Genomic DNA, 17,955 nt, shown 5'->3' with positions numbered 1-17,955 from the left:
GTTTAAAAAAATACCAGCTTTTGAACTTCGTCATTTTTTGGCAAAATATTGCATATAGGGTACCCTCATTGTACGGATAAATCCTCCTACAGTTTTCAAGATACGAATTTGTTCTTTTACAGATCACTTGTACATATATTAGAGGTGTGCATATTGCTAGGGTTTTAGGCTTTTGGTGAACATTTTACTGTATATGCATGATTATACACAAACATTGTCAAGTATATTTTAAACATACTGTACTGTATATATATATATATATACTCAATTTGGATTATATATATATATATATATATATATATATATATATATATATATATATCTTTCCTTTACTGTCAGAATATTGTATCTTTACTTAAATTTCTGTCTCATAGTGCTGCATTACTGCATTTTAATACCAGTATATTGTGTTGATCTTACCTCATGAGTGATAATTTTAAAATAATCCTCACAAGCATCCACTATCAGATTATAATTGTGTGTTAATTCAAATGCAGGTTGATTGATAAAAACAAGCAAAGGAAGACTATTGAAGAGGATTTGAAGTGTATTTTTCATCAAAAATGACTCATTATCATTTGATTATCAAAGTTGGATAAGGTATATGTGACATATAATTTCTATGTAAAAAATATTTCATATTTTATAGAGTAAAACCTAAAACAGACTTTTTTTGTGTGTGTAAAAATTTACAAAAGTGATCCAGTGGCTATAAATATATTATATTCCAATTTGTGTGAGCTAGGGTACAATTGAAATTGCAAAAATCCAACGTTAATTCAGAGACTATTGTTTAATAGAAATTCACGTATTTAAATGCATGCAAAGAAAACGTTTAGGATTATAATTTCAGATAAGTTATTATCTCCTGATGATATATGTATGAATTGTGAATTTTAAAAAAAGTTTTTCCAACAGGCATGGCAGAGAAATTAAAATACCATGCATTCAAGAGGAACACTCTTCTTGAGGAGCTACAAACTATTCTACACGAGTACCCAGATAATGAGCAAATTATTAAGGTGAGGTGACCTTTATTTGTGCTTATTAGTTATGAGCAAAATGATCAATGGAATGCATGTTTCTGTATATGCATTGATAAGTATATACTTAGTAACTAATTTATTTATTAATGTGACATGTTACTTGTACCAGGCATCAAGTTGGGGGTCAGTCAGTCAGTCATTATAATCTGTTACTCTGTTATATATGGTCCGTCCTGTACGAAATTGTACGCCTGGCAATAACATGTAAACAAACATTGCTCTATCGGGTCTTTTTTATGTTGGTCAGCATAACCCCTTTTAAACAGCTAGTGTAGCACAGGATTTCATAAAGCTTTGTAATTACCTGTACATTAGCAAGCATGCAGACAATGTGTACCTGAACTCGATCAGTCTGCATATTATTATAGGATATATTTCAGATTCATTTATTTTATGTATTTCCCAAAATAAACTTATAATTAAGATCAGCAATACCATTATTTAATATATTACTGTAGTAACTGCATGTAATTGTTTTTCAGGGCAACTCCCATGAAATTTTGTTTTTAATTAGAATTTTAATATATAATGTTTATTAAGTTGTGCAAATATATCCAGGAAATTTTGATTCCTTCATATTTTGTTTTAGGATTTTGCCCCTTTCCAACATATGATTTAAGTTTTGACTAAAGATTGAATATTACTGAAACAGTTTAATGTAACCGAAACTCCTCTAAACTGTATTTTAAGTGAGCACAGCTTTTGAGGGCTGGCTACCCTTAAGCTTACCAGTATGAATTGTTTGCGGCAAATTTGCAGAAAATTTTCGGCAAACTGATTAGTTTACCAGAAAACTTTAGAACTTGTTTGCCAATCTTTGTCAGTAGTCGCAAACTTCTGGTAAACCTCTTTTATTTTGCAAGAAATTTAACAGACACCCAATTTTGTTTGCAGCTTCTTCGGCAGTAGTGGCAAACTCCTAAAAATTTGCCAGAAGTTTACAAAAAACTTTTCTTCTTTTTTTTTCTCTGTTTTGTTTACTTCCTGAGCTTGCCAAAGCTTTACCAGAAATAAGACTTATACAATTTTACACATTCAGTACAACTTTAAGACTGCCAATTATAACAAATTGCTTTTATAATTTTGTATAGAGAAAAAATAGATCTAATTAATATTTTCGGATTTAAGTTTTGTTATAAGATAGCCTCAATTAAAATTTCCATTATTTCGAAAATAAGATCAACTTTAATCGCATGATGTTTCATTCCATAAAAAGCAAAATGACCCCCCCCCCCCTCCTTCCAGACCCCACATATTAAGTATTACGTGAACACCAACCTGTCAGTTCTTTTGTTATGCTATATTCTTTTTTCCTACGTTCAAATATCAGTCAACTTAGATTTGAGTATCTAAACCGCTTGATTTAATTTGAATCATGAAGATTGAAGAATTTCCCGTATGTTGTTTATGTGGTTATTTGTTTCTACTTTTACTTTTGTTAACCGGGTTTTCCAACGGAAAAATCCGGTTATTAAAATGGTGAAAATGGCGGGCGGGCGGGCGGCTGCCAAAAGTGTACCCTGATTGTACGGATAACTCCTTCTACAGTTTTCAAGATAGGAAGTTGTTCTTTTGCAGATCAATTGTGCATATATCAGAGGGGTGCATATTGCTAGGATTTTGATTTCTGATTATTTAAAAAAAAATACCAGCTTTTGAACTTAATCATTTTTTGACAAAATATTGCATATAGGGTACACTCATTGTACGGATAACTCCTCCTACAGTTTTCAAGATAAGAAGTTTTTCTTTACAGATTACTTGTACATATATTAGAGGTGTGCATATTGCTGGGATTTTGATTTCTGATAATTGATGAAAAAAATACCAGCATTTGACCTTAGTCATTTTTTGGCAAAATATTGCATGTTCGGTACTCCATTTCACTGGATATGGCTGGTAGTGTTTATCAATTCAGGGATTGACATGGATTATGGATACAGTTGAAATAAAAGAAAACCCGGTTTGCTGTCACATTGACAGCTTTTCACTTGTTTCAATGATAAGCTACGCGTGCGCTGATTGGTCGATCAATAGCTAGCCGCCAATTTTCACATTCGATGCTGCCATGTTGTCAGCCATCACCGAGATGGTAAAATGAATTAAAATAAGGCTGTGCATTGTCAATGGAGTGTTTACTTTTGGAAAATACACGGCTAAACAGAGGACGTTATATAAGTGAATGCATTGAGTCTCAACACCCAAGGCCACAGCACCATCTGCATGCATGCGCATGATCATGAGGACGTTTTTGAAAAAGTAAGTTAAGTAATGAAATATATCCGTTGAATGGCAGTTTAAACAGTTATTGGAATATAAAACGAAAGACTGTGATCTTTTATAATGAGTTTAACAGTTTAAGGCTGTCCCTATGACAATGCCGGGTGTCGCATCAATCAAAGCGCTCGTTATTGACATCGTTGTGATGCAAAAACAAATAAATTAAACATTTATTTAAACAGCGTCAAATTTAGGGAATTATCATTACATAGTGTATAAATACATTTTATATGATTTACATTTTTATTACTTAAAAAAAGAATTATGCTCTTCTCACAAAGTCAGAATTAGTAGTGCAAATTTGTAGCTTTATATAGATTAATAGATTAAGTAAGTATATGATAGGCTAACTTGTTTTTCTTAGAAACTGCTTTAAGGTCAGACGACACGTTCCTCGAGAATCTTTTTTGGATCTCCTCGTAATAAAGAGTTCCAATAAAAAATATTAATTTTATAATTACTTTAAAAATGATCAAAAATTTACTTGAATTTGGTTATACGCGTACATGGTCGAGTGGTTAGAACCGTGGCCGCTCACTGCCAGAAACGTATAGGTTTTAGAGGTCGTGAGTTCAAAGCCCCGCCCCGGCGGAGATATACATGTAGTTCTAATTTAGTGAATTTTGCTGTGCTGTAGATGTATTTATTTTTATATCAGCAATTCAAGTGTATTTTCAAGAAGATTATATAGGAAATTGCATACTCTAGTATTTTGCAGAAATGCCTGGTAAGGTACCTTAACTTTTTGCAAGAAAGCTTGTCAAAATTGTAGTAAACCATTAACAAATTCCTGGAAAAAATTATCTAAAATTGAGGAACGTGTCGTCTGACCTTAGATTTAAAAACAACTGTGCTTATATGAAATCCATTTATCTTCCCAATAGGTCTGCCCTGGTGACCGGGTTACACAGACGTAAAGAAAACCATGCATGAACAACTAACTCACTGATATTATGATCAAATGATGCAACCAAAAAAGAGTGAAGACAGACTTTGTGTAAGACTACGTAGAAAAGCATATAAACTGCTGAAGTCTGACCATTCCATGGTAGACATTATTGTGATATTTGCATGGCTATTTGTGTGATATTGTTTATGTGTGAAATTAAATCGGAGAGCACAGGAGACTGTCATAAAAAAGACATTGAAAATGCCTTAAAGAGTGTCGTGATAAATTGTAATATAACCAGTAATCGTGCAGGGCTTAATTGTGATTAATATGGTTTGAACTGCGCTCATTGTGAACTTTTGTCCAAGTCCATCTGTGCATGTTGTGATCAAACTGCATTCAAGTTTATTGATCTGCAGCAACAATTCATCGCCGATCGGTTGATTACTATATGTCAATTTCATTATTGTTTGTAATCATTTTTGTGTTTATTTTTTAAATATATAAAATGTGTAAAATTTAAAGTTAATAATTTTAACTTTTGTCCTTTATCTTAATTTTACTGCAACTGTTTAAGTTAAACATCTTTGTTAATCATCAGTAGGAGTTATTTGTAAATTGATCGAAAAGCATAGTACATGTATTAGTAACTCATTATTAAATGATTATACGTGTTTATTAATTGTTTTTCTTTTATGTTTTAATATCTTAAAAGCGCTATGTTTATCGGTAATCTTGCGGCAAATATCTCGCAAACAGTTTGCCGCAAGCTAATTTGCATACAAATTCTGAACTTGCTGCAAATTTGCGGCAGCTGTTTGCCAGAAGCTAATTTTTATGCGAATTCTGAACTTGCAGCAACTTTGCCGCAAACAGTTTGCCAGAAGCTAATTTTCATACGAATTCTGAACTTGACGCAAATTTGTGACAACTGTTTGTTGCAAATTTGCAGCAAACTCTCCACAAATTTGCAGCAACTGTTTGCCAGAGTCCTTATATATTTTGGTTAGGGTACTCACTGAAGCAATTAACCTCTATAATGCCAGGAAAAAGCTATATAGCCAAACCTACACACTTTTAAATTACGCTCCTGTAAATGTAGTACATGCTACTACACTCCTCCATTGCTGTGTTTGATGTTGAGAAATGTAAAACAAGGAAACGTATATATAAGCAAACCACATATATAATAAATTGACAGTGAAAAAAGAATTCCTATTTGAGTAATGTACGTTAGATCTAATCGAAAATTAAATATTTTTTTGTCAACCAAATTTTTCCATAAATATAATACATAAGCATTTCCAAGAGAAACACTTTTATTAATTTTGCCCAACTTTGAGCTTTGTTGCTACAAGTAATTTACCCAATACAAGTAACGAAATCCAAAATCTTCCAGTGAGTCCAAGTTCATTTGCAATGAAATAGAACAACAGATTGCGTTAAAGGTCATTTTTTCAAGGAACCCAATTTGTATTATTTAAATTGAAAACAATAAATTGAAGAAGAAAAAATCATTAATTTGCAAAGGTGGGGTTTAAAACCGCCAACTCACAATGATTCAAATACTCAATGAAAGTTAGAATGAATAACAAATTACTTTGCAAAGGTGGGGTTAAAAACCGCCAACTCGCAATAATTCAAAATCAATGAAAGTTAAAACAACATTTGACTATGATATAATGTGCATGCATATGTAAAGGGTGTAGGTGGGTGGGTAAAACAAAGTTCATGGAAAAATTTACATCCAGCCGCAAAATCAGAGAAAATAAGAATGAGAGAATTTACATGTGCCAGGTTCTGATAAGACAATACTTTATTACAAAAGATGATTGGATGCTGGACATGTTAATTGATCCAAGATGTTTAACAATTTTGAAGCCTACATCCCCCCCCCCCCCCCAGTGACCCTGCTGTGCACAAATGCAAATTACCATCTGTAACATGACAAAGTATTTTGACCATGGTTGTTAATGAGCACCCCCTTACATGCACACAAACATTATTTTACAAGCTTGACTTACAAAGATATATTAATAAAACACACACAAGTATATTTTTACAAAATTTGCTGCCAAAAATGATTTTATTAACAATAAAATTAGTTTTTTGTACTTTTACTCACTTTACAGTGAATACTGCTTATAATTACATAAATTCTAAAATAAACTTGATTATTTTACTTGAAATATGAAGAGCTGTTGCATTTTAGCCAGTAGGAGAGGAAAAAAATTAATTTAGATTCAACAACAAAAGGCTGTTCTACAGCCAGTTTAAACCAGTACATATGTATATCAGTAGACTGTTGATGAATTCAGAGAAATATAGTGTAATGTTAGAAAATCTTTATGATGAACTAACTATATGATTAAAATTGTTGATACAAATTAAATTTGAACGCATAAACTGTAATTATTTGTTGAAAATTATATGTAAATTCAAATATTTCTTGAAAAGAATTCTTTTAGGGTACCTAACATTAGACTAGTTCATGCAGAGCGATTAGGTCTGTATACATCATTTATAGGCATTTAACAACCTGGAATTCAGCCAAACCCACTGGGAAAACAACCTACTGTAAATGAAGAAATACATATAAACATGAATATACTAGCTGTCGATTTGTTGAATTTCAGGAGTTACTACAAAATGCAGAGGATGCAGGGGCTCGTGTTGTCAAGCTGGGGTTTTGTCCTTCATCAAGATCACAACATCTTCCCAACCCATACAAAAAATATTTATCGGTAATGAATTCTGTTTTCATTATTATAAACAATATCAATTAAGTAAATAGCAGATATTTTTATACCTATAGTAACCTGAATTTGTATGTTATATGTTTCTTTGGCCATGCAGTAAGTTTGACGGTAGCTGCCGTCAAATCAGTATCTTACACTTTTAAGACTGGTATGGGACACCTTCATATTGTGACATTGGTACTTCCTATCAAAATAAACAATCAAATCAAGTATATTTTTGTAACCGTTTTCTTTCATAAAATGTTTACCTTACAGCTTAAAATAGCGCAATGGGTTAGAGTGTTAAAAGAAGAATCTATAGGTCATGAGTTCAAATCCTGCTGGATCTTTTATTATTTTTACCTTTCCAGAAATTTTTTAAACTTGTTTTTCGATCAAATTTTTTGAAATGTTATGTACCTATATCCACATTAATATCGACAGGTGTCCCACACCAACTTACATTTAAATATTATTACATATATTGTGAAGGGATTTTAAAACCATCGAATTTGTTGAATATTAGTAAACAAGATGTAGATTATATAATTTGTCACATTGTATTTTGGACATTAAAAAACTAATGACTTTTAATTTTACTTCATTATTAAGTTTAAAAAACTTTGTAGTCCTCAAAATCAAGATATTTTTAAATATTAACTATAATTATAAGTGTTAATATATAGACACTTTTCATAATTTTTATAAAAAGTAAATCCATGAAAACTTAATCTAGCTGTCATGTAGACAAGCTAAGTTCTCAGAGAGGGGAGCTACATGTATTATTTTATATAGGGACCAGCTTGCCTGTTGTCTAGTTGATCACCGACTGTCCTTCTATATGCATCTACTGTGGTTTCATTAATATTCTTTTATCATCAAATTTTGCATACATCTTTGTCTGAGGAAGTGTCTTTAATCAAAATCTTTTTCAAGGTACAAAGTGGTGTTTTCCAGATACAAACAATATTACAAGTCTTTCATTCAGACACCCTTAATTATTGTAGGGCCCAGCATTTTGTTTCTACAATGACTCTGTCTTTGAAGACAAGGATTGGGAAGGAATTACAATGGTCAGAAAGAGCAACAAACATGACGATCCACTGAAAGTGGGAAAGTTTGGAATCGGATTTAAGTCTGTGTTTCACATAACAGGTACATTACTACTAAATGTGGGATTTTCAAATGATGCCACATTTCATAAAGTACACATATTACCCCAAAGATTTCACAGATTAAATAAAATATGCAAAGTCAATGTTAAGTTGGACACAATATACCTCAAATTTATAAACAAAAATACCACGTAGAGTACTAGAACAATCGGTAATAATTAAGGTCTTGATTTCAGGTATTAGCTATGGCCCTGTTTTGCTTTTGCACTTTCTTGTGATCAGTCTGTCTGTCATTCTGTGTGTCCATCTGAGATCACTTGACTAAAGCATATCTTCTCTTCCTTTGGCCCAGCCTGGCTCATACTTAACCCACAGAGTGCCTTTGGATGAAGGTTGTGCAGTGATCTTAAACTAGTTTCAAGGTCCAGGGTTGAGGTCATAACAGAATTAATGTAAAAATTTCTTGTCTGGATCTTGTACTCTTTTGCTTCAGTCTAATCTTGTTTATACTTTACCAACAAAGTGCCTTTAATCACAAGTGTCTGCAGTGACTTTGAATGAGTTTCCAGGTTAAAGGTCAAGGTCATATCAGACCAAGCAAAAACTTTTTTTTCTTAGAGCATATCTACTCTCCCATTATCCCTATCTGGCTCATACTTTACATATTTTTGGGTAAGGGATATGCAGAGACTTCGATTAAAGTTTTAAGGTCTTTCCGGATCAAGTGAGAAGGTCATCATAGCAGATTCCTTTCATATCCATTTTTTGACCATTATTTATTTCCAATTGGCTTAATCTTGCTCATATTAAACCATAGAATGCATTCAGGTAATAGGCTTAAATTCTATGCCAACTGGAAATACATAAGTTATAGGCTCAGACCAAATCAAATATCTTATGAAATGCTTTTCATCCTATTGTTAATTATTTAAGATGTGTCCTTTGAGACGGTCATCATCTCAATGATGTCTAATTTGATAAAAGATTCTAATCATCCTTCATAATAAGAATATGATTAAAATATTTCAAATTGTATTAAGATAGAAAAAAACATCATAAGAGTGAGTAATCTGATATTATTTCAATTTTTTTTTAATCTACACAGATACTGTTGTTGTGATTAGTGGAACATCAATATTATTCATTGATCCATTAAATGAGGAGATTGATCCGAAAAAGGTTTGTTGCCAGGTGTCAATATTGGATTTTGTGCAGCAAGATGTGTGTGGTCAACAAGGATTAGAACCTTTATACAACTTTTTTGGAATAACTGAAGACACCATCAGAGGAGGGAATTTTGCTGGAACAGTGTTCTGGTTTCCCCTTAGAAAGTCACCGTCAAACTTGTCAGAAAATGTTTATACACCAAAAAAAGTTTCAAACCTCCTCTCATCCTTCAAGAAGGAAATTGGCTCAGAGATGCTATTTCTGACATCAATTGAAGAAATTGGATTGTTCAAAATGGAAAATAGCAGCTGGGAGGCTGATACTGTAGTTTCACTAGATGATAATTGTGCAGAAGGTATCAGAGAAGAAAGAGAAAGATACAAAACTGAAATAAAGGCTATTGAAGATCATATGGAAACAGATGATAAATTGATAATCCATTGTAATCCAGTTTGGATGAAATGTATTGTTACATACAATGTTGAGATAGATGGAGAAGCTTCAAAACAGGAATGGCTAGTTATCAATTATTTCCATGCAGGTAGTATGAGTGCTGAAATTGCAAACCTTATAAGAAACAGGAGATGTAAGTACAGACCATATATTGGTATTGCAGCACGACTTGACAAACCCATTTCATGTGGTCAGATATTCTGTTTTTTACCTCTACCTTTTGAGGATGAAAGTTCCACAGGACTGCCAGTCCATGTGAATGGATTTTTTTCACTTGATAGTAATAGACAACATATAAAGTGGCCTCATGATCAAACAAGTAGCAAATCCCATCTAGAAAATGACATGCTGTGGAATGTTTGTATGGTAAAAGAAATTTTTCCAATAGTTTATAAAGGACTTTTCGAGTTTTGGCCCAACAGCCCAATATTATGTCAAAAGGATTTGAAAATATTTTACCATTGCATTCCCAGAAAAGAAGGCAATAAGCACAATTGGGATTGTGTTACAAAAAAAATAAATGAATATATGCTTGAATCAAGAATACCTTGTATTGAGAAAAGAACTTGGGTTCATACAAGAGATGCCTATTTTGCCATCTTCAAAAAGAACATAAAACAGGACATGAGGGACTCTGTTAAAGACATTTTCTTGAAATGTGGGAAAAAAGTTGTTATCCTTGGAGAACATGAGGATCTTTTTGAACAGTGGAATGGTCCTGCAGACCTAAATTGTACTAGTCCTTTGGAAACGCGGAATCTTCTGAAAATGAAAAATGAATATAAAGGATTTGAAAGAAGTTGTAAAGCACATCTTCTTTTGTATTGCTGCAGCGACGACAAGCTGTCTGACATAGATGGAATAGAGTTGTTACCTCTTGAAAACAAGAAGTACCATACTTTTCAGAAAAAACAAAGTGGAAAACAAGAAAATGTTTACTTGTGTGAGAAAGAGGATTTGGAAATTTTGATTGGCAAAGAAGGCTCCCTTGTATTAAAAGATTCAAATGAACTTGGAGACTTGTTACAGAAAATTGCAACATCAGGTAAGTAATTTATTTCTAAAACATTTCTGTCATCATTGATAAAACTAACATTTGTATGAAGAGGGAAACATAAATTGTGGCATTTTTTTTAGTTATCCAGGTTCAATCAAGGGTGTATGGGAATTAACCCCAGGTTGTGTTCCATACACTCTAAGGTAGAACACACTTGATTGGACCTGGATAACAAATAAGATGTGTATTTCATGCTTAAGATATGACATTTACGCATTTAATTCATTATGACGTCACATTATGTAACTCCACCTCAAGGTGGATTAACAGAAATTTACAGCCACCTCATTAGCCAATGAAATGAATTGTGCATTTTTTCATAAAAGTGTTAATTCACTACATATTTTGAACACAACTACAACACGTGATTATTAATTCAAAAGTCTTCAAATTTGAAAATTTATTTTCTCAGAATTAAGATTTTTAATGGTCTTTTTATCTGTTCAATGCATTCAGCAGCTAACTGAGTATTAAGTTAGAATTTTATGGTCATTTTGCTATTCAGGGGTTTAATGGATGAGGCATACTATTGATCACAGAGATTAAATGTAATTCCATATAAAAAAAACCCCAAAGGTAATGATTAGGTTTTGGCTCACCGAAATAAAGTTGGGAATGGAAGGGAACTTGTGCCTTTGCATTAGCATCCAGACTGTTTTTGAAGCAGGTCCTTATATCTGTTATTACTGGCCTTAACTTAATAAATTTGCTTGGATGGTGCATCTGCAGATACTTTTAAACTAAACAGCTAACTTAGATGCAGAATTTGCATGAATCATACAGTTTTGAGATACTGGAGGAGGTTAAGGGTTTTGAAGGCAGGTGTAGGTGCTCTTTAATGTCCACATCCAAGTTAGTATAGAAATCATCTGCACTTTAGTCGGTAATGGATCAAATGTCTCCTTAAACAACACCTCAAGCTAACTACAGTAAAACTCGTTTGGTATTACACGAATATATCAAAACCTCGGATAAAGCGAGTTATTTTGAGTCTCCGGTAAAATTCTTAACAAATCTTTGCAAAATTTTATAGATATAATGAATTCAGATATAAGTAAATTACGGATATAGCGAACTGATTTTATGTGTCCCATAGAGGTTAATAATAACGATTTAACACGTTTGTAACGAATTCCTGTACAGTTTTAAAAAGTTTGCACCATCATTAAACGTAATACCGAGCGCAGCGAGAGGCGGGCGAAACCCGCCTCGCGAAGCGAGGATTAATGGTAACACGTATATATAAGAAAATCAGTGAAAAATGAAAGTTGAATCAGGGGTACCAAGGCCAAAAAAATATTCTTCCAGCCCTGGGCGCCGCCATATTGACAGCCATTTTGTAAGTTCGATCATTGATTGACTGGTACTTATTGATGTTTATTGCCCCTTAACTCGATTAAATAAGTTCCAGTGTTTCAATAGAAGGTAATTTGAATTAAAAGGAATTAAAAAGGAAACCAGATAAGTTTCAGTGGTGCTTCATTCAAGAAACACGACTTGTTCTATGTATGTCTTTATCAATTTTCAGATGGAAAATAAAAACATTAACGTCAAGGAACTGATCTTTTAGATACTGAATAAAGTATTCAATTTTATTACAGCGGCATTCATATGAATTAAATTGATGAACAATGAAAAAAGAAATTTGAAAAATCGGAATCATGTAACTCTCCTCGGCTATTTCCGAAGACAAAACTTGAACGTTTTACGTATGACGTCATAATGTACACTTAGCACGCGACATTTTCTTTAACTTTGTCGAATGATTTGAGTAGGCAACCACGCTGGCGGATCCTACTGTGTGCGTTTTAAATAGATTTTATTATACAAAAATCAAACTGCACTGTGTTAAATCTGCGCTCGGTCCAACGGTCACACCGTTTACATATTACCGAGCGCAGGAAGAGGCGGGCGAAGCCCGCCTCGCGAAGTGAAGATTAATGGTAACACGTATATATATAAGAAACTCAGTGAAATATGAAAGTTGAATCAGGGGTACTTAGGCCAAAAAAAATTCTTCCAGCCCTGGGCGCCGCCATATTGGCAGCCATTTTGTTTTTAAAAGGTTAGTTCGATCATTGATTGACTGGATAATCGATGTTTATTGCCCCTAAACTCGATTAAATAAGTTCCAGTGTTTCAATAGAAGTTAATTTGAATAAGAAGAAATTAAAAAGGAAACCAGATAAGTTTTAGTAGTGCTTCAATCAAGAAACACGACTTGTTCTATGTATGTCTTATCAAATTATCAGATGGAAAATAAAAACATTAACGTCAAGGAACTGTTCTTTTTAGATAGTGAACAAAGTATTCAATTTTATTACAGCGGCATTCATATGAATTAAATTGATGAACATTAAAAGAAGAAATAAAAAAATTCGGAACACGTAACTCTCTTCGGCTATTTCCGAAGACAAAACTTTTTACGTCTGAAATATGACGTCATAATGTAGATTGAGCACGCGACGTTTAGTTTAACTTTGACGAATGGTATGAGTAGGCAGGCGGATCCTACGTACTGTGTGCGTTTTAAATAGATTTTATTATACAAAAATCAAACTTCACTGTGTTAAATCTGCGCTCGGTCCAACGGTCCCACCGTTTACATATTAGTTTCCATGGATTTATTTTCTCATAAATTCACCAATTTACAATCCGATGATTAAAGGTATCAAAAGAATATATTTTTATTCTAAGCCCCAATTAGTAAAAAGTGTAGTCTGGTGAAAGAAAACATGTTTACAATGAATTGTCTATAATTATTATTCACTGTAATAGCACTATTACTGGGGATAGTTTCACAAGTGAAGGGTAAGAAAAGTGAAATGGTGAATTACCTTTCAGTTTCTGATTTAAAATAATGAAAGTAAAAAATAGTTTTAGTTTTGCTTACTCAGCGTAATAACGAGTAAATGTATCTGTATTACCTATATGCATGTAACAGCTGGTAATCTTTTGTATCATGCTCATAGCCTTTGAGTAAGATATTACAACTAAAAAATCTTTATGCCAGCAATATTTACACAGATTTATCCAAATTAGATGATTTTAATTTTGGTTAAATTTCATAAATTGTAAAAATAGGTCCAAGTTGTGTACCTGCAAAGAAAAAACTCTAGCTGTATTGTAAATTTACATTAAAAACAAAAACATATGTGAAAACATGTATCATGCCGCATATTTATCCTCGACCAATATCAGCACTTTGACTTCCGGTCCTCGTGCTGTTATTGGAGTTTTGGGTTGATATGGCGTAACTATAATATACTATAAATTATATATTTTATATATAAATTATAAATTATATACTATAATATACTATAAATTATTCCCTGTGTATCATACATGTACATGTATGATGCAATATTATGATATATGTTGCAAAATACTGTAGACGTGGAAAACATTACGGTGTTTTTAATTTCACTATGTTCACAGTCAGACAATTTCCCGTGAACGTTAAACCACCGTGAATATTGAGCTGTGCACTCACCATCTCCGTGTAGGCCGCCATTACAGATGCATGTGTGCATGAGCAGGGCCTAATTAAGTTACCATTTGCTTATCGTAATCATACTATTTTTAAAAATTCGTTAAAAATAGCTAGCATAAATGTTACGTTAATTTAGTAAAATATCATAATCAAACAATTATTCATGACAGAAGATTCGTTTCACCTTTATCTTACCTTTCTACGGCCCTATCGAAGCCATTGTGAAACGGGTGCTAATTGTCACTTATTATCTCAAACCTCTCCTTAGGACAAAGACTCTTGTACAACCATGTTGTCTGCGATCGACATTTATATTCGATAGTTTATTTTAAGATCGATTGATTGTAAAGATGTACTTTTTTTAAACAGTTTACATGCACGTTTTTCCCCCTAATTTCAGGCCCAAAATATTAAATGCGCATTATACATCAGTGATTATTATATTCGACACAAAGGTTGGCACCTATGATAATAGGAATGTCAATCATCAGAAAACCACTTGGATATAAAGATGGGGACCTAAAATGTTCATTTGTTTTATTTGTGACCCATGTCACATGACATTTTTTCGAAATATAGTGCCCCAAATAGAAATGATAATTTTCCTGTAATTTTTGCTAAAATTTGACATGGAAATTGATAATTTGAAGAAATCAAACAAATATTTATAGTTTGAACAATCATTTAGCTACGATTTTAATACAGTATAAAGTTGAACAGATGTAGTGACTATAAAAGTAAAATCTAAGTCAAAGTTTAAATATTCTTGCTTTACTGGTGGCTTCAAAGGCCAGCACATAATGAACTCAACAACAGATGTTACAAAATTTTTGAGTAAACGAATTATTACGCAAATGAAAAAAAAATGATATCATCTTTCCAAAACTCTGCATACAAATAGACATACATTTAATGTTTCATTTAAAAGTAAAACAAGTAGGGGTCACATCTCCAAAAAATTGAGATATAGCATGGAATATGCTAATTTTGGGCAAAATTTGGAAACAATTTTTTTTCTTAACTTCTATGAAATATAAGCTATATGTGCCCTAATATATCGATAGAAATATCAAAATATTGTTTAAATATGTTTTTAAGAACATTATGAATATATCGTAATACACAAACTATCTGGAAGTTTGGTATGTGGTCTGCGCTGAAATTAAGGAAGCTAAAGTAACAGTACTATAAAACTAGTGAGTTATGAAAATTGTTCATTTCCTTCTTGAAAACCTTCCGCCACAAAACATAATCCCTTATTAAACTCTGTAAAAATGTAATTTTTTAAAAACAATTTTATTCAATAAAGTTTATTTGGCATTTCGGATATAAAAATACTACTAGAATTAATATGTGATGCAGAATTTTAGACTAGAAGTGACCCAAAATGGCTACCCAAAACCTAAGGAGCGAACCTCTTAAATTATTCTCGTAGCACTTAATGTGAAAACACTTTAATTTTAGTTTATTTAAAAGAAAAATAATGTAAATGCATGACGCAGGTTCTTTCCTCATCAGATTTTTTTTTACAATCAGAATTTACTTTTGTAAGATGAAAAAATCGATTATCCGTGAAATTAAAAACACCGGGAAGTGTACGAACAATGAGAATCGTGAAATTTTAGACACAAGGAATTAAATACGTTTACAGTATACTATTTTGTTTTCCCTTGGTCGAAATGTTATACTTTCATTGGTTTAAGTTCTTACAAGCTTATCTTTTAAAAAACATTGGTTAGCTGATAAACGCTGTAGCCATTATGAAACACAAAACTAAATTTCTAAACAATTTGTTTAATTTTCTTAATCAATTAATTATTTTAAGAAAGGCACATTGGTGCATTCCAACTATGTTGGGGTAAGGGTCTCAATTCAGAACGGTGAATCTAGAGTGGGCTTCACATCGACAATGGCATAACTCATTAACTGTGATTTAATCTTTCTGTATTTTCCGTAATTTCAATTTTGAGGTAAAAAATAAGAGATCAGTAGAACCAATGTTTCTGTTTTGTTGCAATTGTATCTTCTCGGGCCTTTCCGACAAGCTCGGAAATCATATCCAAGATTGGTTTCCGAGCTTGAAGGTAGGTAAGAACAGCTACCTATTTATTTTAATTTTAGAAATAACTTTGCATTTGCTATTATGTTATTACGTTAGCTATTATGTAAAACTCTTTGGCATTTACAACAAAACACAAATTTTCAGGTCATATGTAGATGATAAAACGAAATTAACATCATTAGAAGTATTCCCAAAATGTCCTATCGTGAAGTCAAGCATGTATATTCCAGTAATTACTAAAGTCGAGAGCGCAAGCAAAAATATTTGGAGTAGTTGCCTTTTAAAATTCTTTAAAATTAAGAGTAGTTGCTCTTTGAATATTGACGTCACATTGTTGTGTCTGGAGCAGAACAAAATGACAGCGACGAAATTTGCTCAAATCTCTGCAGAGGAAAGGGAGAAACTGTTTAAAGTGGCAGGATGATTCAAAATAGATGTTTTACCTTTAGTTCACTAGTTAAACAGGTCGGGGAAACTATTTTTTGTGACGTCGGAATAAATTTACATACTGTATGAGGCACAGACGTCATCGAAAAACTGACCAATCAGCTGAATGACATTCCTGGGTTAAAATGCATCATGGGTTACTACAAAATATACTACGTTTATAAAATGCTACTTTCTCTAATTGCTTTTGGACAGGCATATTTAATTTTTTCAAGCATTTTGTACACTTAAAACAATATTTACATCATCATCTACTATTTCCATGCTCACATTTACAAACACTCATTTTACAATGGTAAAAATTTTGGTTCATCAACTGCATTGTATAAGTCTTTTTGTTGACAAAAGCCTTACTGCTAGCGCTGATTTTTTAGTGAAGACAGATTTCACGTGATTTCATGGTCCTAAGCATTCGACTCGGAGGTGTTCGTACATTGTCAGGCATTCAAAACCTCATGTGGCCATTTAAAGCGTAAGTGTAAATGGTTTCGAGATGCGTGTTTGGTGCGTACTCTTGATATTAATCCATGTACTCTTTTAGACAGTACTTACAGTTAGCGTATGCTTCTACTCGGACTTATGGCATTTCATTAGAGCGGGTATGTACAAAGATGACACATACTAACTATATATGCATGTACATATGTACAATAATCAATGTACATGCGTATTGATTATTACTATTGTGTTATAAAAATGTCATACAACAATAAACATGTATCAAAATGAATTTATTTTTAAATTCTAGTCAACAAATAGCACTACAACAGCGAAAAACACAAAATGTACGAAAATCAAATACTGGAATATATGTAATGACTTGTGAAGAATTTATAAGAGGTATTTCAACGTACTATTTAACATGGAAAATCGGCAATGTTTGTTAATGTGAGCATGAAAAATCTTAATTAGAACGTAATTCTTGCATTTATTACAAAAAAATGAAAATTTTTACAAATTGACGTTCCCGCGGTCATTTGAAATCAAGTCGTAAATTAGTCTAAACCACGTGTTTATTGTAAAAACGTAAACATGTAGTAAATCATATGTGTTGCTATTTATTCAATGATTGGACAGTTGTTCGCGGTACGCAATGACAACACCATCCATATAAGGTAGTTTCCCCGACCTGTTAAAAATGTATGAATAAGCTACCCCTTTTAACAAGAGGAAATAAAAAAATTGATAAAAAACGACATATTTCCTGG

The 17,955-nt window shown here is 32.5% G+C and overlaps 1 long non-coding RNA gene across 1 annotated transcript in view; it reads left to right on the top strand.

The window, feature by feature from the left end:
• LOC136272857 (uncharacterized) overlaps positions 1 to 17,955 on the top strand; it is a 45,618-nt gene that overhangs the window by 12,752 nt on the left and 14,911 nt on the right. Inside the window, exons 2-6 of the long non-coding RNA XR_010710899.1 lie at positions 498 to 600; positions 919 to 1,022; positions 6,852 to 6,959; positions 7,961 to 8,108; positions 9,174 to 10,733. This is a non-coding gene — a long non-coding RNA (uncharacterized lncRNA). The remainder of the gene's footprint in view (positions 1 to 497; positions 601 to 918; positions 1,023 to 6,851; positions 6,960 to 7,960; positions 8,109 to 9,173; positions 10,734 to 17,955) is intronic.

Source organism: Magallana gigas, chromosome 2, assembly GCF_963853765.1.
Source record: "Magallana gigas chromosome 2, xbMagGiga1.1, whole genome shotgun sequence".
Lineage (NCBI taxonomy): Eukaryota > Metazoa > Mollusca > Bivalvia > Ostreida > Ostreidae > Magallana > Magallana gigas.
The sequence above is the reverse complement of the archived record's forward strand: the minus strand, read 5'-3'. Positions and strand labels throughout refer to the sequence as shown.